Here is a 26023-nt window from a genome sequence, read left to right as displayed (position 1 = left end):
CACCTCTTTCAACCCAAAGTAGTTCGACCAGATTGAGTGCTGAAACAGAATTTTCTTGCACTTTTTGATGAGTATTGCATGTGTATTTGAGTCAAAGATGCTTGGTATTTGGTGTCTTGCATGCCATAAGGAATATATTGTTACTAGTAATCAAGCAAGCATGTGAATGTCACCTAGGGGTCCCCAAAAACCTGCATTCTATTGCAACTTAAATAACAAGTCTTATTTATATAAAACTTGTTATAACTTATATAAAACTTGTAATAAAAGTCCAAGTTATATATATAAGTTACTAGTACTTTATAAACCAATTTATAAAGTATAACACAATATAATTATTTATACTTATAAATAATTAAATCCTTAATTTGTAAATTGTCCAAACAATTTATCTCAAGTGATAATATTTTAGAAACCCGATTTTCTAAAATCCAAGTGTCGCGCATTTATTTAATGATCCAATAGATAAGATCAAATACGTTTAAGGTGTCAGTAAGCTTGTTATTGGGTATGACCCGACTTGGATCATAACATATTAGCCACATTAATTAAATATGTCTCTCGGGCATACGAAAAAACCTTCAGTCTTAACTTTTATAAATATGTAACTAGTGGTTTAACATAACACCGGTGGTTTGTAATAAGTAACTAGCTTATGATTTGTGATAATCATGATTGTAATTAACTAATGGTATTTATGCAAATTAAGTCTTTCGCTGTGATATAAAAAAAATCTAGGGTGTTACAACTTGGTATCAGAGCATAGGTTTGGCCGCATGTACATTGTGTTAAATGTCATGTTCTCAAACCTTGTGTTGTGTCAAACATATCTGAGGGGACGGGTTAAGTGAATGTAGGGATTACATGCGTTAGTTGATAGGTACTGACCTGTTTTCCACTAAGAGTTTGTGTGAGTTGTTGTGGTAGTGCAGATATGGCAGATAATACAGAAAATGCAACTGGTTCGTCAGCCCCCGGAACATTCTGAGCCCCAGATGAAGATGGGTACATGTCAGAAGAGGATCCACAGGAACAAATAATAGATTTAAAAAGTAAGATAAAGGAAGCACGTGATCGAATAAGGGAATTAGAACAACGTCAGGTAACCGTGAATCCAAGTGGTAGTGTACCGAATCAGATGAATAGTGGGTATCCGGTGCAGTCAAATATGTATCAGCAAACTGGAAGTGTTTTCCAACAACAGCAATGGTTACCACCTCAGTATCAGTTTTCTCAACAGTATCAGGTACCATCTCAGTTTAATCAATAGTTCACAAATCAGATGTGGGGTCAGTATCAGATGCCGATGTTTCCACAACCGAAGAAATGTACCTTCAAACAGTTTCTGAATTGTAATCTGCCAGAGTATTCAGGAAGTTCTAACCCAACAGTGACTCTTAACTGGTTAAGAGAGATAGAAAGAGTTTTTGAGGTATGTCAATGCGAACCGAAATTAAAGGTTATTTATGCTAGTCGTATGCTGAAGAATAGGGCAATGGTTTGGTGGGACACGGTTATTTCTAGTATACCAAAAGAGCAAGTGAACATGATTACTTGGGAACAATTTTATAATAAAGTTTGTGAGCAGTATTGTTCATCCTATGATCTCAATAGAATTAAGACAGAATTTCTGACAATGAAAATGACACCTCAGATGACGATAGATGAGGTGATTGAGCAGTATATGGATATATTAAGGTTTGTACTACAGTGGGTTCCAGATGAATAGTCCAGAATTCAGCATTTTGTTAATGTAATTTTACCAGAGTACAGAACAATGGTTAGGATGGCGACGACGTTATCACAAGCATTCGTTATGGACAAGATGGTAGAAGATGATGTCAGAGCAGCAAGAAACAAAACGGAAGGTTATGTGATGCCACAACAAGATCAGGTGATGAGTCAGTCAGACTCTAGGTTAAAGAAGTCTGTTAAGTTGAAACATAAAAGTGGGTCAGAACAGAGTGGGTCAGCATCAAGTCAGAATTCTTGGTGTTATAGTTGTAGATCATCTCATAGTGGTTCGTGTTCAGATTCAACCAAAAGATGTTTAAGATGTGGTATAGTGGGGCACGAGATTCGAATGTGTTCGTTCCAAGAGGATGTATGTTGGAGATGTCATCAAGTGGGTCATAGGTCAGCTCAGTGTCCGTATGTTAGAGGATCAGGTTCTGGGGCGGGGCCAGGAGCGTAGTCAGAATCAGTAGGTGGATCTTCTGGTTCTCCAGTTGGGCAGAAAAGAAAGAATCCACCTACGGCAACAGCAAGAACTTATCAGATGGTTGCAGATGCAGATGTTGAGTATGATGTGAATACAGGTATGCTTCAAAATCCTCGTATTTTTTAGTTATATACATGTATATAATTGTGCGTATATATATATGTGTGTGTTAGATTAGTAGATCTTGATAGTAGTGTAAGATTTATTTTGTTGCATTATGTTGTTTATGTTTTAGTTGCGACCCTTGTGTGCCATGTGGGGTAAGGGTGACCCTTAGGTTGACTTTTTGGGATTGAAGACCGTGACTTTGATAGAGATGTGTTTGGTATCTTTATGGAGTGGACATTTGGACGACAGAAATTTGTTAGATAGTGACACGAGTATGAGTGATACGCCGATAGTGGACTTTATTTACCAGATATTTCCTATGCTTGTTGGATGTGTAATGTTGCTAGATTATACTTGAACATTTGATGGACAATGTTTAAATAACTATGATTGGACGGATGGTGTAATTGATTAATTATAAAGTAGCTTAGTTATTGCCGAAGCCTTTGAGGAGACTCGCTGGATTTAAGATTAGTGGATGGAACAAGTAGTACTTTTCTGTTTCAAGCGACTCAGAATGAAAGTATGATTTAGGATAATATACTTGTGTCCGGCCAACAGAAGTATATTGTGGTAAGTTATACGGAATTTCTGAGAAGCTGAAGGAAAATTAGGTGGCCTGTGCTATATTGAATTGTGACGCAACTGGACATAAGACGAATAACCTCTAAAGTTCTGTTGACTTAAAGACAATTAGGTGGACATATGTATAGATTGTAACATGATGACTAATTTCATTACCTGAGCTTGGAATAATTGTGAAATGTTGACTGTGTTAAGAGCTGAAATTGATGACAAATGATAAGATTTTCAATACAAAAGGACTTGGAAACGTGAAATTTGACTTGGATAATTGGTTTGACAGTGAAGATTTGTGGATTCAAGTTGTTGACCAGTGGATATGATGGTAATTTGCATTATATCAGACACGAGTAAAAGTTAGAAATTCCAAGTGCGTGCACTTGCTTGAAGAAAGACGGTGGGTATTGGAAGAAAGATTTTTCTATTTTGGTTGATTATTGTCAAAGACTTAGTTGAGTTAACGGTTTATTGACCGTAGTTGACCCGATTCCGAGGACGGAATCTCTTTTAAGGGGGTAGATTTGTAACAGCCGGTTACCGGTCCTAGCTGAAATGACCCTTTTGACCTTGGATGTGTTTGTATGTTATTATAATAATTATGTGTTTATATTATTTAGTTGTTTAGTTGAGACCAGTTTGTGACAAGGGTCACAGAACAAGTTCGTTTGTTTAATTTGGACTCCGTTAGGGTAGTCAAATTAAGTGCAAAAGATATAAGATAACTGGTAAATATCTGTGTGTGATGGGGTATTGTGTTTAACCTAGATATAAAAGGAAGAAGTCAGCTTCCTTTTCTCATTTTCTTGAAGCTTCCCAAATTACCCCGTACCTAATTTCCTTCCACCCTTGAAACCCTAATCCTTAAACATTGATCTTGAGCTCAAATTGGTGTTAGAATCGTGTTTGTTATCGTTTACTGAGTCTATCAAGGTAAGAAACATGTGTTTATGTGTTCAATTCATTGTTAAATTCATGGTTTTGTGTGAGTTTTGTAAAAAGCTTGAATTTGTGTCAAAGCAAGTGATTTAGGTGTTGTTATGGTCAAATTGTTGTGGGTTTTTAGTCTATAACAAGTAGTGAACAAGTTGTGGTCGATTTTGGTGTTTAAAACGAGCTCTAGATCGAGATTTGAGGATTTCATCATGAAGTCCGTAGCCTTTGTTCAAAATCTGAGGAAGATGAACACAGTCGGCCGACTGTCAGTCGACAGTCGACCGACTGATGGTGAACCGACCGATTGTTGAGTGAACCGACCGACTGAGATTTACCTTCGGCCGATTGAGGTAATACCAAATGAATCGACCGACTGGTAAGGTCAGTCGACAGATTGTGTCGACAGTCGACCGACTGTCAGTGTCAGTCGACCGACTGTGTGTCCAGGGCAGAATGTTTTACCAAAGTGCCTTTTTCTAGCCGTTATGCTGCTCGTTGGTATTTTGGTGTTCAGGCTGTAAATTTTGAAAGTGCATAAGTGTTAGGCGGACTTTTAGCGGCGCTTTTGTGACTGATTTCTGTATTGTGTTCTTTTGTGTTACCAGACAGAAATTAATTTGGTTTATGTTGTTCTCAAGTGATAAGCACGAAGAGAAGGCTCAGTAAGATTAGAATTCTGAGTGCCTTCTGTTGCTAGTAATCGGTGAGTGGAATTATCTCCGGGTGTAGTATAGAGTAGCAAGTTATGCTACTATGTAACACTGTTTTAGTTGCTATGCTTAGTAGATATGTTGTAATAATGATGATTGTAGAGTTGCCATGCTAGTCGTAGGGACAGTTGTTCGTAATGGTAGTTGCTTAACAGTTATGTGCATAAGTTGTAGTTGCCTGTTGGAACCTATTGTTGTTAGGTTCAGCTCAGAGAGGTCAACCTTGTTATGGTTGGGTCTAGTTGACTACTGTTTGTTAAGTATAGTACTAAATGACGCATCACCTGCGTGTGAATTTACTATACTGGAGATTCAGTAGTAAGGACTTTCGGTAGACGCTAGACTGATCAGCTAGTGGTCGTGTGCTCGTACAAGCCGCCGAGTCTCTAGTTGGAGCATAGTTGCTAGTTGCCAGTTGCCAGTTGATAGTTGTTAGTTGTTAGTTGTCGTATGCCTGTTATTGATTGTCATAGCTGATGTAGTTGTACAAGTTGGTACTGTATGCTAGATCTGTTAGATGATTCCATTCACTTAGCCTAGTGCTAACCCCCCTCACCTCCTCCCTTGCAGGTTTTGGATCTTAGTGCTGGTAGTAACGGGAGTCGCGTTGATGATATGTTTGACAAGACCAACTCTGATGTCTTAACTTTTATAAATATGTAACTAGGGGTTTAACGTAACACCGGTGGTTTGTAATAAGTAACTAGCTTATGATTTGTGATAATCATGATTGTAATTAACTAATGGTATTTATGCAAATTAAGTCTTCCGCTGTGATATAAAAAAAAATCTAGGGTGTTACAAATTACAAAAATAAGCTTCTAAATCTATCATTTTTTTTCCTTAAGATATTAAAATTTAATTTTAAAATGAGACTTACACTCCATAAGCATAAAAAAAATCTACTAATTTTGTTTTGAAATATTATAAGAAGCTTACCATTGTGTAGTATGATTTTTTATTTTTAGTGCAAGTGATATTAAAGTCATTGATTTTTAGCTATGTTTAACAAGTGTCTTTTAAATTTTCATATGAGAATATTTATCAAAAGTTTGATAGATCATGTGTTGTACATTTAATTTATATCTCTATAATGATAATGTCATAAATAAATCTTATTTAAGTTTAAAAAAAATTCTAAAATAAAAGATAAAATTTTAAACCCCATGATGATGTCATTAAAATAATTAATTGTATTTAATAAAAAAAATTAACATGTTAATTGTATAATATATGAAGCATAATGTACAACTTTATGATAAAACATCTTATTACCATATGTATAATATTTGAAGCATTATGTACAACCTTATGATAAAACACATACATAACCATATATATAAATTTTAAAACAAATAGTACAATCTTTTACAAAATACCCCATAATAATATAATAATAATAATTATTATATTATTATTCAAATGTGAGTTCTCTTTACGGGATTAATTACGTTATATATGTATACAAAATACATGTTTCAATAAAAGATGTAGTGAATGCTTTTATGACAAGGAAAATAATAATTGTGATAAAAATTGAAAGATGATGGTGAGAGAATAAATGTAGTTCATTTATTCTGATCAATTTAAGTACGTTAATATGTTTGTAAAAACAATGACAACTTTCTTTGTTAGAATCCGTGATTTCACGGGTCATTAAACTAAATGACTTTAGCATTTACGTTCACTTAATACCTAAAACATATCATCTTAAACTCTTTTGTTTGAATAAACCCGTGATTCTACGGATCATTTTACCAGTTTATAGTATATTCCTATATTCGTATGCATACTTGATATGATTATTTGCATGTGTACTATGATCCTTATGATTTATATGATGGTAATTTTATGACTGTATTGATTCAACGAACACTTGATACATATTTTAGCCATATACATTTGTTATAAATCTATATGTGATATATGTTAAAGTGTATGTAATATGATTTTTTATATATACGTATAATCAAAGTTCACTTTTCCAAAAAACAAAAATCGTTGCAATGACTAAAATAACTACTCTCTCCGTCCCAAAATAAATGTCCTCTTTAACTTTTCAAGGTCAACCTTTTGATATTTTAACTTTATATTTTGACAGAGGAAGTATTTAACTACATAACCTACAAATATCGGATACTTAGCTTATATATAATCTTAAAAGTCTCAAGAATTTTCTAATAAATCACTTGCCTCTTTATATTTATTTAATGTGTCCTTTAAAAATTGACATAAATGTTTACATTTTCAGGATGATCAATTGTGCAAGCAATAAATCACTTGTCGTTCATATTGCTTATAACAAACATAGTTTCTCTAGAGATCATTATGATCTGTTTAATGTTGTACCATTGGGAACTCGGTTCTTTTACATATACATATTAATATTTTTGCCAAAAAAAAAAAAAAAAAAAAAAGAATTGTGCAAGCACTTTAGGAAAAGTTCATCAAATTCTTGCAACCAAACAATGAGGGTTGTCGATGCTGACAATACATGACTGCTTCCAGTGGCGAAGCTTGAACGTTGATATTGGAGGGGCGGAAAAATTTAATCAAAAATGTGGTATCTAATAAGTAGCGGACCCAGGATTTTTTCACCGAGGCCGAAATTTTTTTTAAAACTGTAGCATATTTTTTGGGCAAAAAATAGAGGTTTTGGGGGGAAAAAATAAAGATTTTTAGGCAAAGTTTGAAGATTTTTTGGCAAAATTCGAAAATTTTGGGGCAAAATTTGAAGAATTTTGGACAAAATTCGAATGTTCTGAGGCAAAATATATAGGTTATGGGGCAAAAAAAAATCCGCTGGGCCAAAGTCGAAAAATCCAAAAAAATTTCAATAAAATTTCAAAATCGACTGAGGTGGGTGCCCCCGGTCTCTTAATAAAAACGCCCTAGATAATAATAATAATAATAATAATAATAATAATAATAATAATAATAATAATAATAAATAACAACAATCATCGTCAATAATATAATAGTAACAAACATATGACAATATATTTAAATTATATCATTAATAGAAGAACAATAAGACGAACCTGTAGACATTTTTTAAGTAATCGTAATCGTAATCGAGAAAGCAAAAGAAATATGGGGACTCACTATAGGTTTCTTATATTGTTTCATTACTGATTAATGAGGGGGCTAGATTTCAAACTTGTCACATACAGTACCTAAAAACAATTTAATTACTACTTAGTACAAAAGTTTTTGGGGTGACTAGAGCTCACCCCTGCCCTTACTAACCTTCGCCACTGACTGCTTCACAAGGCTTATGTCATTTTCTACTCTATGGATGACTCTTCCAAAATCTTGAAGCTTATATAATTGTTAGCTGCTACTAAATTACTACGAAATATTTTACAATTAGACATTGAAACAACTTTATTTTTGTTTGGCTTTTTTTTTTTTTAAAAAGAAGCATATATGCATTGCATTCCTCCTTTTTATTAGTTATCCTCCTACATTTTATACGATTACATCTCTTCTATACATTATAATTAATTGAGATACATTAAAATCTAACTTCCTAATCTCCATCTTTAGATCAACAAATTTACATCAAACCCTTATCTAACACCCTAGACACTTTTATTCCTATCCTACCCTTAAATTTAGACGCGGCCCAAGTAAATCAAACGGGAGAAAGACAATAAACTAGGGGTTCCAAAAAATCTAAATGACTCGACATTTTAAACATTATTCAACAAGAAAAAAAAAACTAATTCTCTCTCACAAATCATCACAAAGTTTCAAACTTTAAATTCGCCATGGATGAAGACACTGATCGAAGCTCTGCAGCAAATCTTATCGAAATCATAACCAGATAACGAAACCTTTACGTTATAGACCACCTGGAGCATCGATGACCACGTTGACGGTTATGAAGATTGCACTGTAAATGAGAATGAATTCGATGATGAAGATGGTTACCATGATCAAAGAGATGTTCGTGAATTTGAGAATACGCCTATATGAAATTGAGGAAGATTTTAGAATTTCTCAATCTGAAACCCTAGCTCTGGTATATAGTTGTACGGTCATCTATTTGTTAAACTGAATTGTGTTTTGTTGTATATATTTAAATTTATTTATATTTGTTTGTCATTGATTGTCTGTATTTTAGGGTTTGCAGAGGTGCCTATACAATATGAAATGAGACGTGATGAATTGGAGCTCCAGAAGGTATATAAATTACTCAGTACATTAGCTTATTTTGCTAATCTTAGTACTTCATTTTTAGTTTATTGAAAAAAACCCTGATACATTGCTATTTATATTATATGATATAGTTTGTGTTTCTATTCTGCTATATTGCGGTGGTTAGATAATAAAATTATGATTTTCTGTATACTGAATGTACTTGATGATTGTGTGGTATAATAAACATTAGGTTTTGTTTATTAACATTAACCTGACTTGAAGTGATCAATTTTAATTGTTAGTGTTTTATTTTGAATTTGAATGAATGAATGGATAATTGGCTCTGTATATATGTATATATAAGTAGCTTAGCTGACCATCTGTATATTTGTTATTATAATAATGATGATATAAGTGAAGTGATAATGTTGATCACTTCAAGTCAGGTTAATGATAATAAACAAAAACCTAATGTGTGTATATTAAGAGTCTATGGTTTTGTTTATTGACACACAACTTCAAACAAAATTAAATGGGTTGTTAGCCCATCTCCTTTTTTTGTTCAGTCGGTGAAAGATATAAATAAATAGAAAGGGTTTCAATGTTTCGGGATTACTAGAAAAACATAATCTTATTTTAATTGTCAATGGGCGTCAACCCTATTCTGTTTGTGGTTACGGACGGCGCATCAAAACAATTAAGGACTAAAGGAGTTAACTGGTTCGTTGTGTTCATCTAATAAAGTAATCAAGATCTTGATCTTGATTATTAAATTAGTTTAACTTTGGTTTTCATATCGTTGCTGGCGATCGAAAGAAGCAAAGAAGCACAATTCCTTTTATTACCTTATGTTGCTTTTCATAGTTCTAAGAATATTTGATATTTTTGAGTTATACAGACTAACATCCGATTGGTGTTGCTCGACATGCTGTGTGGATCAACCATAGAGATATTCATATACTTTGAATATATGTTTCAACCTAGACGTGTACAGTTATTTCTACCGTTCTTAGATCGCTCGCTAAAGATATATCTAAACTCCTCTTTGTGAATTTATTATTTGACAATTATTAGTGGTGTAATTGGATTTTGTTGGGAACCGTTAATCGTGTGAATGTTTAACTGAAAATTTATAATAAATAATAAAAGATGTTTATCAATAAAATAAAATATGTTTATTTTAATCATTCCGCTGCGTTTATAAAATTTAAAGGTACACACGATTTTCCTTCAGTGGTATCAGAGCCGCTTTTACACCGTTTTAATTGTCGTGTGATTATTCTTTAGATTTAGCTTTGTGGTGTATTGTTGAAAGTCAAAACCTTTTTGGTTTTTAAAGTCTACTCGGTTGATCTAGACTTAATCTCATGACGCACAAATATGATTGAAAGAATATCACTATTTAAATTGTAGATTTAATTGTTATGGCTTAAATAATTATTATAATTGTTGATTGTTTTATTCCATGGTTATACACATGAATTGTAACCATGGACAAGCCATATCTAAGTTTTAATAATGTAGTTATTAAAAATGTAGTTTGCATACATAGCTCATGATGCCCCGACCTATGTGTTTTGTTTGTGTGATTGTATGTTGTGATTGTTGGTCATGGCAGTTTTAAGCCATGTTGGTTATTGATTTATTGAGAGGCCATTTGAAGCCAAAGTTGTATAGTATTTATTTTCAATTTCATAGTTTTGTATTTAGGTTTATTTTAAATTGTAAAAGTATTAGATTAGTTGTATATTTCAAATTTTAAATAAATGTAACAAGATGAAGATTGAAGATAAAGATGCAACATGGTTTTGGCTTTGAAGATGGCGCATGTATCAAGTTAAGAAGAATGGCGTTTGGCACAAGTTTTCACTTGATTCTTGAATCAAGTGGGAGCTATGGTATTGTCTCTACTTTGACCTCTTGATCCCATGTCGGCTCATGAGATCAAGCATGGGATTTTGGGCTAGGCTATGTATGTGTGTGATGCATGATTGTGATTTATATTTACATTTATATATAATTGTTGATTATAATACATGTTCAATTGTTTTTGATGAAAACATTAAATAAAACACATAACGAGTTTAAAGATTAAAATTGATAATTTTAAATGTTAAACTCTTGTGAGTTTAAAATTGATGATTTTAAAACTCAAATAATATATATGGATGACATCTTTTAAAATTGTTTTAAAACGATACACGTTTGTGTATTTGTTATTTTTATATGCTATAAATTAAATAACAAATTAGACACACAAACATAATCGACATATATATAATTGGTTAAAAAAAATTTAAGTAATAGTGTAGCGAATCTTGTGTGCATGCATTATTCGTTGACACAAACTTTTTCTAAAATACCCGTCAAATTTAAGTCATGCCATCCAATGTGTTTGCAAATACTCCTCGTTATTTTTCTGATCTAGTGAAACTAGGCTGAATTATAGCCAAGAGGTGAATTTTTCGATCTAGTGAGACTAGCGTGTATTTCTACTGTTTCCAAATTGGACGACTTAATCGTATTCACGGTGAGACCTGAGTTCGAGGTAAGGATGAGACAAATATTCCAGTAGCTAATAGTGGTTTGTTGGACTACATATATCTCTAGGTCCCATAAAGATCTAAGAGTTGCACTTGTAATGCAATTAGTACCCGCTACCTACCAATAGACTCCATAACTGCTAGCTGATCAACAGATGTGGCTATGGAACCTCTATGTGGATCTTAGGCTTTCGTAAATTAATTGTTTTTAAAAAAATTATAAAAACTTGGGTAGTTAATTTATTAAAGCGCAATATCGAAAATACTAAATTGAATTTTATATCTGTTGTAGAAGTTAAATAATCTAAACATAAACCAAAACATACATCCTTCTTTGTTGAAGAAGGATAAACTCAATGTCCAAACTTCCTAGACTGGCACTGCAACTTGAGAACTATTCTCAAGCATAAATGAAAGTTGAACAAAATTTAGAACCCTTATCCATTCATCTTGTTGTGGCAGCTGCTACTCAGAAATAGGATGGAAGGGTGAAAAAGAATAAACCGAATACTTTGGGGAATGGAAATGACAAATCATTTGCTAGGAAAGTATTCCACCTTCCAAGAAGGAAATCCCAACTAAAGACGCTGACTATTTCCATTGTGGAAAGGTTGGCAATTGGAGAAGGAAGTTGTCCTATCTACCAATCTGAGCTGAGAAAAGGCAATGCTGGTAAGACTAGTAAACTCGAATATATTTCATATAAAGTTATATACTTTTTCTAGTGATTCCTATATCTTTGTTAACTGGTTGTGGCCTTCACACCTGTGACAATATGAAAGGAATGAGAAGAAGTAATAGACTGAAGAAATGCACACTGGATTTACGAGTGGTCAATGGGAATCAAGCTTCAGTTGAAGCCATTGGTCACTATGAACTTACTCTTGCAAGTGGTCTTATTGTTTTCACGGAACAATGTTATAATTCTCCTAGTATTATGAGCAATATAGTTTGAAAGATGTTGGTTTTGAACTTTCATTTACGCACTATGATATTTCAATTTCTAAGGATATTTTTTTTTTTATCTTAATGCCTATCCAAGTGAAGGTGTTTTTAAAATTGATATGCATGGTGTGATTTCAAATGAGAATGTAACAACCCAAACCAATAACCAACCGAACATGCGAAAGAAATTTTTTTTTATATACAGAATAGTGCGCCACGCGCACCACCTCAGGGTGCGCGGCGCGCACAGCCCATTTTCAGTTCTGTCCAGTTTTGTCCATTTTCAAATAAAGATCTCCCACTTCCCGACATATTTAGACGAAACGCTTTTTACCACATGTTCATATATGTAAAACTAACACGAATCAATCATAAAATAAGTTTTACAAAACGGGGCCCACATCGGTCACAAATCATGAGTTTCGACCACATTAGTTTAATTTCTAAACGACACTATGAGCATGGTGTTTGGGGGTTAAACTACCCAAATCTCGGTCAAACTCCATCACATTCCAAAAGCTTCCCCTATCAAACAAGCGGGATCTCTGATCCAATCGCACGCCCTTACCCTTGTCAACGCCCGAGCCTATAAAAAGGTAAACAACGAGAGGGTAAGCAAAGCTTAGTGAATGCAATAATTATACATACACATATATAACCTACTTACTTGCATACACTTACTCAATACCGCATACAAGCTAGCAATTCGACAACTATGCAACCATTAACAATATACCAATATCCGAAATCATAATAAGCTAGCGATTCCAAAAGCATATAGTTCACAATTAAATATGCTAGTACAAGAATTCACACAACCATGGTTAACCAATCGTACAAAGGAATGGTACTTGAATTTCCCATCGGTGTTCATAACAACCGTTATCGTACAACAACATATATCACTAACCCTTGGTGGAACGACAACACATATTCGTTCATAAAACCGTTAGTGTACAACGACATATATCACTAACTAGGACAACACATATCCGTTCGTAAAATTCATTAGTGTACAACAACATATATCACTAACTAGGACAACACATATCCGTCCCTACAAATAAATACATTATATACATACATGTATACTTATTCCACTCACCTTAACGATTCGGTGACGATTTTAACTTCCGTAAGCCTCAAAGCATAGTACCTAATACAATAAGTACTCAATCAACACACAAACTAGTTGAGCTAAAAGCCAACAACTTACACATGTGAAATTAATGACTTAATGCATTAAATGCCCCATTTTCACCAAAACCGACCATTAAGGTCAAAACCACCACATATCACTAAAAGCTAGTGATTTAGGTCTAACAACCCTAATTTATACATAATTTGGGTGTTTCATACCCATCTATTTCAATTAGGTCAATTATCTCTCATTTGACCACTTTAAGATCAACACACCCATTTCGGGTCATCCACAAACCCACATAACACCCATTCACCAAACATCTAGGTGTGCTAGTAATTAACTAACCAATCTAGGCTCATAAACATCAATTAACCATTTGAAACCCTAGGTTAGTTACTATTGAGTCTTCATGACTCAATCTTACCTAAGAACACCCAAAATCACCAAATATGAGTTTTATGTTCTTCATTTACCCAAACCCTAACCCATACGTAAATCAAAGTAAGGAAATCAAAGTTAGAACATACCACCACAACCAAAACGTGGCTAACGACTAGATGAACAACTTTAATACTTGAGCTTTAACCCGGATCAAGCTTCTTCCTCCTTAATTCAAGATTTCTCTCACTTAAAGTGTTTTCTCTCTCTAGGTTGAAGTGGAATTGAAGATGGGGTTGGTGGTTGTGTTGAATGTGCATCAACCACCAAAAATTTGACCATAAGTGCCCTAAAACCGGCCTCAAGTGAAAGGACCATCATGCCCCTCATTAAACTTAAATTAAAAACAGAAATCTGTCAACAGGAGGAGTGCGCCACGCGCACACCTAATAGTGCACATTGCGCACATGTGGTCTGAACCTGTTATGCTTCTGTTTAATTACATTCTGCAGCCCACACTTTATGTACACTATTTACACCACTGTACAATTATTATTCGAGTCTTACAACTCTCCCCCACTTGAATCGGAGCGTGTCCTCGCGATCCAAGCCGCATGATAAGAGGGAAGATACACTAACACAAACTCTTCGGGCTCCCAAGTAAACTCGGAACCTTTACTACGACGCCATTGAACTTTAAACGTTCTCACCTCCTTATTTCTCAACCGTTTGACCTTCTCATCGAGTATAGCAATTGGCTCCTCAATATACTCTAACTTATTATTTAGCTCAATCTCGTCTAAAGGTACCCAAGATGAATCATCCGTAAGACACTTACGGAGATGGGAAACATGAAATGTATTATGGATCCCCGCAAGCTCTTCGGGTAATTTCAAACGATACGCGACTTCACCCACACGTGTAACGACCCTGGAATTTCCAACGTTTATTTATTAATAATTATTGTTATTAATACGTGTGATTAAACGAATGTATGTTATTACATTTACGTGTTTCCATGATTGCTCGTACTTGACTTTTATGAGCCCGAAACGTCTTTGTGACACACGAAACTTCACGAATAATATTTCTAGATATTATTTGCATTCATGATTAAGTTTTATTAATCATTTTAATTAACTAAGACTATTAGTTAGTTACTTGGGCTTTAAATGGATTAATTTGTTAATTAATGGAACTTGGACTTGTTTTAAGTTAATAGACACTTGACTTTGGGCTTACAAGCCCACCCTACATTATTAATGGACCCTTTAGCCCAATCTTTCAAGTGTAAGTATCAATTAAATGGTAACTAGTTAGTTGTAAGGATTGGAATCTAGTTATGCCTTGATCCCCATGAAACCCCATGCATTAACCACCTTTTGTAAGCTTTTCATGTTAATAACCAACAAACTCTTTCCCTCCCCTTGATGGGCTGCTGCAGCCGTGATCTTTGATGAGAGTAAAGGGGATTCAAAAATTTTTTTTACTTACTACTTCACTCACATTCTCTCATTCACTACACACACTTACTTGCATACATTTTTCTCTCTTTTCTCTCTCATTTTTCTCTCTATCTTGTAAGTGTTTTGAACAACTTGTTCTTCTTTTCTTCACTTGAAACCCGATTTCAAACATCCCATTAATCATCATCATCTTTTGTTACTTGAATACTTGTTTGTTATTATTACTAACTTACTTTGTTGTTTGTTATTTACTTACTAGCTTTCAAGAATCTAACTCACTAGTTTGATTCTTCATTTTTATCTTGTTATAACAAGAACAACAAGAACATAATCTATCTAGTTATGTTCTACCTTACTTGTTTCAAAAGATTATAAAGTTCATGGTTGAAAGACATACTTGAAGTTCATGAAGTAAACTTTAAAGTTTACTTTCTAAAGATCAAACTTTGGTTTGAATCTTTAAAGTATGAACAACCATGAACAAATTACATGTTTACTTAGTTACTTCTTCATTTTATGCACTTTAATTTCATGTAGTTAGATTATATGGTCAAGTACTACAAGTTAGTCTTGATCTCATATCTCTAGGAACTAAAAGTTAACTTAAAAGTTCAAGAACATGTAAATAAGTTTTCTTCAAATATAACTTTGTATACTTATGCTTGATCTAGACTTTTGAGTCTTGGATCTTCAAGATCTAACTAAGAACTATGTTCTACATCTTAAGATCTTGATTAGTTAGTTAACTTTCAAGTTTCTAGTTCAATATTTCTTCTAAAGTTCATGTATGTGTTAGATCTAAGACTTTGATGTAACTTTGGTTCATCAAACTTCATACAACTCTTAAGTGAGTTGTGCTTCATGTCTTAGACTTGCACTTGGGTTATGATGGTCAAATATTGGTCAAGATGATGCAAACACATCAATGAGTTGTACACTTGAAGCTATATGCATCAAGGATGAGAACCGTGATAAGCATCGAGCATCGGAACCCATTATCTTACTGTTTCTGTCCAAACCCTACTGACCTACTGTCTCTGTATCAGACCAGTAGACCTGGGCTGTTTTGATTATGATTTTCAAATAGATCTTTTCGAGTAGATAACTTTTCATATAAGACTCGTCTTAATCCGAGTTACGGTTTAGAATCTATGGCCCTCCGAGCGTCACTATGTCCATTTATTTTTCTGCTTTCTGTTTATAGTTTCTGTTCTTCTGGTTTCTGTAACATACCAGTACACCTGGGCTACTGTAACCTTGATTTTCAGATATCTCAGTTCGTTTAAATAACTTTTCATATAGGACTCGTCTTAATCCGAGTTACGGTTTAGGATTTATGGCCCTCCGATCGTCACTATGTCCTTTTAATGTTGTGCAGAAATTTCAGACCTACTCGCACTTAAACCGTCACCACGGTCAAACGAAGACGAGTTTGCTTCTGTAAATTTTACCACACTTAAAAGACTCATATACGGAGCCATGGCCACTGGTCTCACCTTAATTCAGTAAGGGCAGAGGCCGTGGTGACTGACTGAAATCAGCCTTTGTTGTAAACTACTTTCATAAACGAAACTTACTTTACGCCTTTTGTTTGATGATGAATGATGATGACCCTTAAGACCTTATTTACATACATTTAAACCTATTAAGACGATTTACTGACCTAGTACTATTTGCCTTAGGTTGAGGACCTTCGGACCGATTACTTGCACACCTTTTCCGTACCGGCTTTACGACTACATTATCATTGTGAGTTATAGCATTCCCTTTTTACTTTAACTTATTTTGGGAACTGAGAATACATGCGGATTTTATGTTTTACATACTAGGCACGAGTACTTAAACTTTATATATGTGTGGGTTATATAACGGCAGAAACATTCCCTTTAGCTCGGTAACGTTTAGTCATTGGTTTTTGAACCGGTGAACGCGAATCTTAGATATGGATCCATAGGGTTTGACATCCCCACTCGGGCTAGTAGCGCTAGCATTTAACGAGTTTTTAATACTTCATAAACATACGCACTTGCCAAGTGTACTTTCAGGGGGTATAAACGTTAAGTTAGTTACCAAGTGCCCACGGTTAACATATACTTTATCATACTGTTTTGAAACGCTCTTTGTAGTACTGGAATCTCGTGGCCTACCTTACATACTGTTATACTTAAACTATAGCTCACCAACCTTTGTGTTGACTCTTTTAAGCATGTTTTTCTTAGGTGCTTGAGGTTAGCTTCCGCTGTGTACTAGTCGTGCTGTAGACACCCGCTGCTTAGAGTTGCTATCACATGAACTACTTTATTTTGCATTCAAACATTCGTACTTTTGAACTATGACTTGTAACGACCATTGTGGTCACATACACTTATTATTTGCTTCTACTTAGTGAAGCATGATTTTGGATTGTAAAACATTAGATGTCAGTTATGACATCACTTTATTATTGAATGCAACTCTTTTTGAAAATGCATATAGTACTTAACCTTGTAATGATCCTGTTGTTGATGATTCGTACACGATGGTTTTGTACGGGGCATCACATTTGGTATCAGAGCATTGGTTGTAGGGAATTAGGTTGCATTAGTGAGTCTAAGACCGACCCGAGTAGGATTCACTAATAGGACTAATCTACAACTTGCTAGTTTACTTGTTTCCGCTGAACTTACTGCTTGCTGCTGCTTACTTTTACTGCTATATGCCGTATGCTACTACATGATTTCACTACTGCATGATATTACTTGCTTTCAATTGCATGCTACTTCTGTACGATTCGTTATTATTGCCATACTACTTATTGTTATACATGATTTAAACTGTTGGCCTAATACGTGCTTGCTTATGACTTACTGACATGGAAAATTTATTTTTCCTTGTTCAGATGTCGGATGTACCACCTGCTAGCGTTTTGGGCAGTTCAGACTCAGACTCCACCACACCACCTGATACTGTTGGTGATACACCGGTCCCGTTACCCACTAGTGATCCCAGCGCTTCGTCTTCCAGAGTGAGCAGTAGTGCGCCGGCACCTATGACTACTTCTGACCCTGCGGAGATTCCAGCTCCGTCTGTTCCCGGACCCTCGAGGTCACAGCCCCGCATTGGTGGGATTGAGATCCCCGCAGAGTTTGGGGAAGGGCCGTTTCGTAACCACATGCGCACACCTTGCCGACGCACTCCCGACGGACGTTTAGTTGTGATTTCGCCAGGCAGACACCGACAGATGTTGGCCGCCTTCGGACGCTTCGGACTACCAGCTCAGCCACCAGTGCCACCACCACACGATTCGGATGACTCATCATCCGCCGATTCTTCATCATCAGATGACTCCAGCGATGATGAGGATCCTGCTGATAGACCTATTCAGGCACCCTCCACCTCGCCGAAGAAGCGGTACCGTTTCGACGGCACCGTCATTCCAGGGGTGAATGGAGGTCGTGCTTTTACTGACGCATTTGGCCATCGTCGTAGGGTTACCGCCCGTAAACGGGTTGTGCCATACCCTGCCGACCCTCAGATACGTAAGGTTCCCCGTTACGTATTGACTATTCTTGGAACCGTACCACCTAGATTTAGATACGGACCACTTACATCTAAGGACGTACCGTCTACATCCGGAGCCGGACCATCTACATCAGCACCACCGGCACCACCCGCACCACCCGCCCCACCTGCACCGCCTGCCCCACCAGCTCCCTCTAACGAGGAACTGATGAGGGAGATTGAGACTCTCCGATCTCGAGTCACTGAGCTCGAGGAGCAGTTGGCTCGAGGAGCAGTTCACCTGCCTTCACCGTAGGACCTTGTATTTAGATTTCATGATGTAATCTAGTTGTAGATTCTTGTATTTCATATGTATTGTACGAACTTATTCAGATGTATGAAACTTATTATTATTAATGAATGGAACTTTGCGTTATTTAATTCTTGCACGATGTTCTATTTACATTACTGTACGATGATTCTGTGGTATTTGTACCTAGATGCGTTATTTAATAACATGAGATGTATTGATTCCATGTTGGTTGCTATATACTATATTATTACTATATTGAATACTGGATTTTGACTTGAGTCAAAATTTTTGTTTAGAATACCATGGCTAACGGAAGATCCATACCTACCGCCTCCCAGATTGAGGACATGATCAACGAACGGGTCGCTGCAGCCCTAGCAGAAAGAAATCTTCAAGTTTCACCGCCACCACCACCAGTTATCCCACCCGTTCGAAACGGGTGTACTTACAAGGAATTCCAGAGCTGCAAACCGCATAACTTCAGCGGCACCGAGGGACCGGTTGGTCTCACCAGATGGTTCGAGAAACTTGAATCAGTATTCCGAGTTAGCAACTGTTCGGAGGTTAATAAAACCAAGTTTGCTTCTTGCACGCTTTCTGATGGCGCGCTTACATGGTGGAATACCATGGCCCCAGCGCAAGGAATCGATGAGGTGTATGCTACGCCTTGGGAAGAGTTTAAATGTGCTATGATTGAGGAATACTGTCCGAGAACCGAGGTTTAAAAGATGGAGATTGAATTCATGCAACATAAGGCCGTAGGAAACGATCTTGACAGCTACAACCGTAGGTTTTTGGAGTTAGCGCTGATGTGTCCAACTATGGTCACCCCCGAATTCAAACGAATGGAGCGATACTTTTGGGGACTTCTTAAGTCCATCAAGGGGAATGTCACCTCATCCAAACCACCGACTGTTCCCGAAGCAATGCGCATGGCGCATACTCTCATGAATCAGATTCTTATTGATGAGCCGGAGAAGGCTAAGTTTGAGGCTGGTGGTAGCGAAAAGAGAAAATGGGACAACAACCACAACAACCACAACAACAACAACAACAGGGGGAGAAACTACGATCAAACCCCCGCCAAGAGGCACAACAACGGTGGAAACCCTAATCCCAACAACAACACCAACACCAACCCGAACTACAAAGGAACCTTACCTCAATGCAAGCGATGTTACAAACACCACACTGAGTATTGCAATGTTGTCTGTGAGAAGTGCGAACGGGCTGGGCACATCGGGAAGGACTGCAAGGTCACTACTTTGAATGGGAAGCCAAACACCAATGGGCCGAAGAAGTGCTACGAATGCGGGTAGACGGGCCATTTCAGAAATGCATGCCCAAACAAGCAAAAAGATGGCGGGCCACCCCGTGGTAGAGCTTTTAATGTTAATGCAAGGGATGCACGCGATAACCCCGACTTGGTGACAGGTATATTCACAATCAACAATCTATTAGCTTATGTCTTGTTTGATACTGGTGCGGATAGAAGTTATGTATGTAGACATTTTTGCGATAAGATTAATTGGTCATTAGTCCAGTTAAAAGAAAGTATGCTTGTCGAGGTCGCAAATGAAAAACTTGAAAAGGTTGATCATATTAGTCGTGGAGCTGTTATCAACATAGCTGGTACAGATTTCGAAATTGATTTGATACCTATCAAACTGGGAAGTTTTGACGTGATCGTCGGTATGGATTGGTTGAGCAAGATAAAGGCCGATATTATCTGTGGAGATAAAGCACTTCGCATACCACAAGGAGATGGCGAACCACTGGTTATCTATGGAGAGAGATGTACCTCGAAGTTGAACCTCATTAGTTGCGTGAAAGCGCAAAAGATTATGAAGAAGGGACGTTTTGCTGTCCTAGCACATGTGAAAGCGGTAGAAACTGAGGTGAAGAGCGTGAATGACGTTCGAATTGTGAACAAATTTTCCGATGTCTTCCCAGAGGAATTACTTGGATTACCGCCGCAGAGAGCAGTAGAGTTTCAGATTGATTTAGTGCCAGGAGCTGCACCTGTAGCTCGCGCACCTTATAGACTCGCACCTTCCGAGATGCAAGAATTACAGAGTCAACTACAAGAGCTGTTAGACCGTGGGTTTATCCAACCAAGTTTCTCGACTTGGGGTGCACCTGTGTTGTTTGTGAAGAAGAAGGATGGATCCTTCCGTATGTGTATCGACTACCGTGAACTCAACAAACTGACTATCAAGAATCGGTATCCTCTTCCACGAATTGATGATCTTTTTGATCAACTACAAGGATCGAGCGTTTATTCAAAGATCGATTTGCGATCCGGATATCACCAACTGAGGGTGAAGGAAAGTGACGTGATGAAAATTGCATTCAGGACCCGTTATGGTCATTATGAGTTTCTCGTGATGCCGTTCGATTTAACAAATGCACTTGCCGTGTTCATGGACCTCATGAATCGTGTCTGCAAGCCTTACTTGGATAAGTTTGTTATCGTCTTCATAGATGATATCCTCATCTACTCAAAGAGCGAAGAAGAACATGAGCAATACCTCCGATTAGTGCTTGAACTCTTAAGACAAGAGCAACTTTACGCCAAATTCTCCAAGTGCGAATTTTGGTTGAAGGAAGTACAGTTTTTGGGTCATGTTGTGAGCGACCAGGGTATCAAAGTTGATCCCACCAAGATTGAAGCCATCAGCAAGTGGGAGACCCCCACTACTCCGACTCATATTCGCCAATTCCTAGGTCTCGCCAGTTATTACCGAAGATTCATCGAAGGATTTTCTCTGATTGCGCGTCCTTTGACCGCACTGACTCACAACGGCAAGAAGTTCATTTGGGAACCCGCACACGAATCAGCATTTCAAACTTTGAAGAAGAAGTTAACCACCGCACCTATCCTATCACTTCCTGAAGGCAGTGACGACTTTGTTCTTTATTGTGATGCATCGAAGAGTGGTTTTGGTTGTGTACTGATGCAACAATCAAAGGTTATTGCCTATGCCTCCCGCCAATTGAAGATTCACGAGCGGAACTACACTACACATGATCTTGAACTTGGAGCCGTTGTCTTTGCGCTTAAATTGTGGAGACACTATTTGTATGGAACTAAGAGCACTATCTTCACCGATCACAAGAGTCTCCAGCACATCTTTGATCAGAAGCAACTGAATATGAGACAGCGTCGATGGATCGAGACGCTCAACGACTACGATTGTGAACTCCGTTATCACCCTGGCAAGGCCAATGTTGTAGCTGAAATGACCCGTTCATATACATTATAAACGATTCATAATAGTTGATTACATCGCGAGGTATTTGACCTCTATATGATACATTTTACAAACATTACATTCGTTTTTAAAAGACAAACTTTCTTTACAACGAAAGTTGACGGCATGCATACCATTTCATAATACATCCAACTATAATTGACTTAAAAATAATCTTGATGAACTCAATAACTCGAATGCAACGTCTTTCAAAATATGCCATGAATGACTCCAAGTAATATCCTTAAAATGAGCTAATGCACAGCGGAAGATTTCTTTAATACCTGAGAATAAACATGTTTTAAAGTGTCAACCAAAAGGTTGGTGAGTTCATAGGTTTATCATAACAATCATTTCAATATATTAATAGACCACAAGATTTCCGTTTATAAATATATGTACACTCGCAAGTGTATAAAAGTATTCTATAAGTTGTAGGCACCCGGTAACAAGCCTTAACGTTCATGTTTTACCCTCTGAAGTACACCAGATCAGGTGTGTTTAAAATAACCTCGAAGTACTAAAGCATCCCATAGTCAGGATTGGGTTTGTCAGGCCCAATAGATCTATCTTTAGGATTCGCGCCTACCGTACATAGACAAGTAGTTTAATGTTACCAAGCTAAGGGTATATTTCTGGTTTAAACCCACATAGAATTAGTTTTAGTACTTGTGCCTATTTCGTAAAACATTTATAAATACAGCGCATGTATTCTCAGTCCTAAAAATATATATATAAAAGGGAGCAAATGAAACTCACCATACTGTATTTCGTAGTAAAAATACATATAACGTCATTTAACAAGTGCAAGGTTGGCCTCGGATTCACGAACGTATCAATATTGAGATTCAATATTGCAGGAAAGTACGTAGACGCAACGGAGATGATAAACACTAGATTGACCTCACGAGCATACCCATGAACCATACCCATCACCTCCATAGCTATAACCCATAATTTCCTTAGCTTCGACTCATTCAAAAAAACTATTTTGAAATCACTCGGACAGTACTCCGTCGTAATATTTTATGTATACTAATAATATTTTGAAATAATACAGAGCAAATATATATATATATATATATATATATATATATATATATATATATATATATATATATATATATATATATATATATATATATATATATATATATATATATATATATATATATATATATATATATATATATATATATATATATATAAATCGATTGAGAGAGTTTAGAGAAATATATTTTCAAGTTTCTATGAAATAATGAAACCTATTGAATTCTATTTATAATAGATTTTTGAATTATTAAAGTGAATTATTAAAGTATGAATTATTAAAGTGAATTATTAAAGTATGAATTATTAAAGTGAATTATTAAATTGAATTATTAAAGTGAATTATTAAAGTATGAATTATTAAAGTGAATTATTAAAGTTAAAGTAAAGTAAAAGTAAAGTAAAGGTAAAGTTAAAGTATAGTAAAAGTATAAAAACTATGTATGTATAATACGCGTATAAATATATATAATATTAATTTAAATCGTTATATATATTTAATGAAATAAAATATAAATATCATTATATTTATTATACTGGTTAAGTAATGAGTTGTCAAAAGTGATTCTAGATATTTATAAAAGTTATATATATTTTAATAATAAAGTTCTTTTTAAACTGAAAACGTTTTTGTACGTTTGAAAATAGATTAATTGAATATTATGGAAACCAATTCTCCACTAACTTTTGTCTAACTTTCGTAAATGACACTTTTTGTTTTTATTTATAAATAGCTTTATAAATTATTCCGAATATCATTAAAAGGAATAGATTTTCTCAATCATAGTGGACCTCTCAACAGAGACTTGTAATCATAATTCAATGTTTCTGATAATTCAAGCATTTAATATATTTTTTTAATTTCGTCGATAATCATATTGAAACAAATACGTTCATGTAAAGCATTATACGTTTAAATACTTTTTTGACATTTTCAATTTATAATATATACACATATACATACATATTCATATATGTTCATTTAATGGTTCGTGAATCATTGGAATTTGGTCGAGGTTTAAATGAATGTATAAACATAGTTTAAAATCCTTGAGATTTAACTTAACAAACATTGCTTATCGTGTCAGAATAATATAAAGATAAAGTTTAAATTTAGTCGGAAATTTCTGGGTCGTCACAGTACCTACCCGTTAAAGAAATTTCGTCCCCGAAATTTGATAGAGGTCGTCATGACTAACAATGAGAATGTTATTATGACGATTATAAAGTTTTATCATGTCTAAGAAGTATGGATAAAATAATTCGATTACTCGAAGCGTATGAGGGAAGTTATCGTAAATGAAGGAAATAAGATTATAGTGATTCGTCATATCTTTTGACGTCATCACAATTGATCTCCGAATTTAAAGAAAATCTTTGTAATCTATGTTGGATTTGATGCTTCGGTGATTAAGGAGATTATGATTTTCTTCGAATTAATACGATAATCCATCTTGATTTCTCTGTCGGGTATATCACTATAAATCCACCTCCTTCGTTTCCTTACAACTCACACCTTCTATTCTTTCTCCCTCAACTCATATTTTAAAGTATTTGTCAATATGCTTCATCCAGTACTGATTCTCGATATACTCCTCACTTTCATATCTGTCATTCTTCTTTTTCATCTGCCTCCGGAAGAATCTATTTACTTCTACTATACTCTTGGTTTTATAGTGTTTTTAGTTCTCCCGTGTCTTTATATTGCTATATGCATTGATATATACGGTTTGTGATTTCTGGGTTGTTGTTGGATTTTATATCTTTCCTTATATTTCAAAGTCCTTGCTTCTTCTATAATCATTGTCATCCACAGTTAATGCTCTCTTCTATTTGCTATGATTTATACTCCCATTTCTAGTTCGGAGCTTTGTCCTTTCGTTTCTTCTTCTTGCGATTAAGCACCGCTTGTAATGGTCCAGAATTCGCACATATAAATTTTGTCATGAACATTGTTAATGTTCTAAGAAGGAAATTGTAATGACACGATCTTGATTTGTTAATTTACCAAAATACCCTGAAAAGACCGAATCATCAAGAAAATATATTCTTGATATTTTTAGAGATTAAATAGAATACAAGAGTCGTGTAACATAGCACATGATGACGTTATGATCTGTGAATCATCATGTTCCATTTAGAAACTCGGCATGAATTACTGTAATATAATCACGTTGATCAAGTGTCATTATATTATACTAACTCATGCTTCAGCTCCCAACACTTCTTCAAGAATATTCCTATTTTAAACTCGAATGTTTCAGAATTTAGAAACTAAAATAGTTTCCTTTATGATATAATACAGATAGCGCGAAGTGGTAAATAATTTCAGATAAGAATAATTATAAAAATATCTTCAGAAGTATGGATGATATTTATAATGAAAGATACGATTATATCTTAGAATGTCTAATATCAGAGGATGATGAAGGATATTGTCCGCAGGAGTTTAGAGTTAGGAGCAAGGTATTCGTTAATGACTTCAGTAAGTAATGAATCATTTGGATCCTTTGAAGGCAGGTTCAGCCTTTATGATTTGTCCACAGCCTCCTTCATACTTTGCTCAATCCGTTTTCTAGTTCTAAAGCTTCTCTTTTTCTGAGCTTTGCCAATATACTATCCTTTATAATCCAACTTTTTACTGTTAAGGTCGTTTACAGTTTTTGTTGCTTCATCAGCATTTTTCAAAATTTCGAGAACTGGTTCGCAGTTTAGGGTGTTTTTCAGAAATTTCTCATTCAAAGAATGTA

The sequence above is a fragment of the Rutidosis leptorrhynchoides genome, chromosome 8, assembly GCF_046630445.1.
Source record: "Rutidosis leptorrhynchoides isolate AG116_Rl617_1_P2 chromosome 8, CSIRO_AGI_Rlap_v1, whole genome shotgun sequence".
In the NCBI taxonomy this organism is placed as follows: Eukaryota; Viridiplantae; Streptophyta; class Magnoliopsida; order Asterales; family Asteraceae; genus Rutidosis; species Rutidosis leptorrhynchoides.
The sequence above is the reverse complement of the archived record's forward strand: the minus strand, read 5'-3'. Positions refer to the sequence as shown.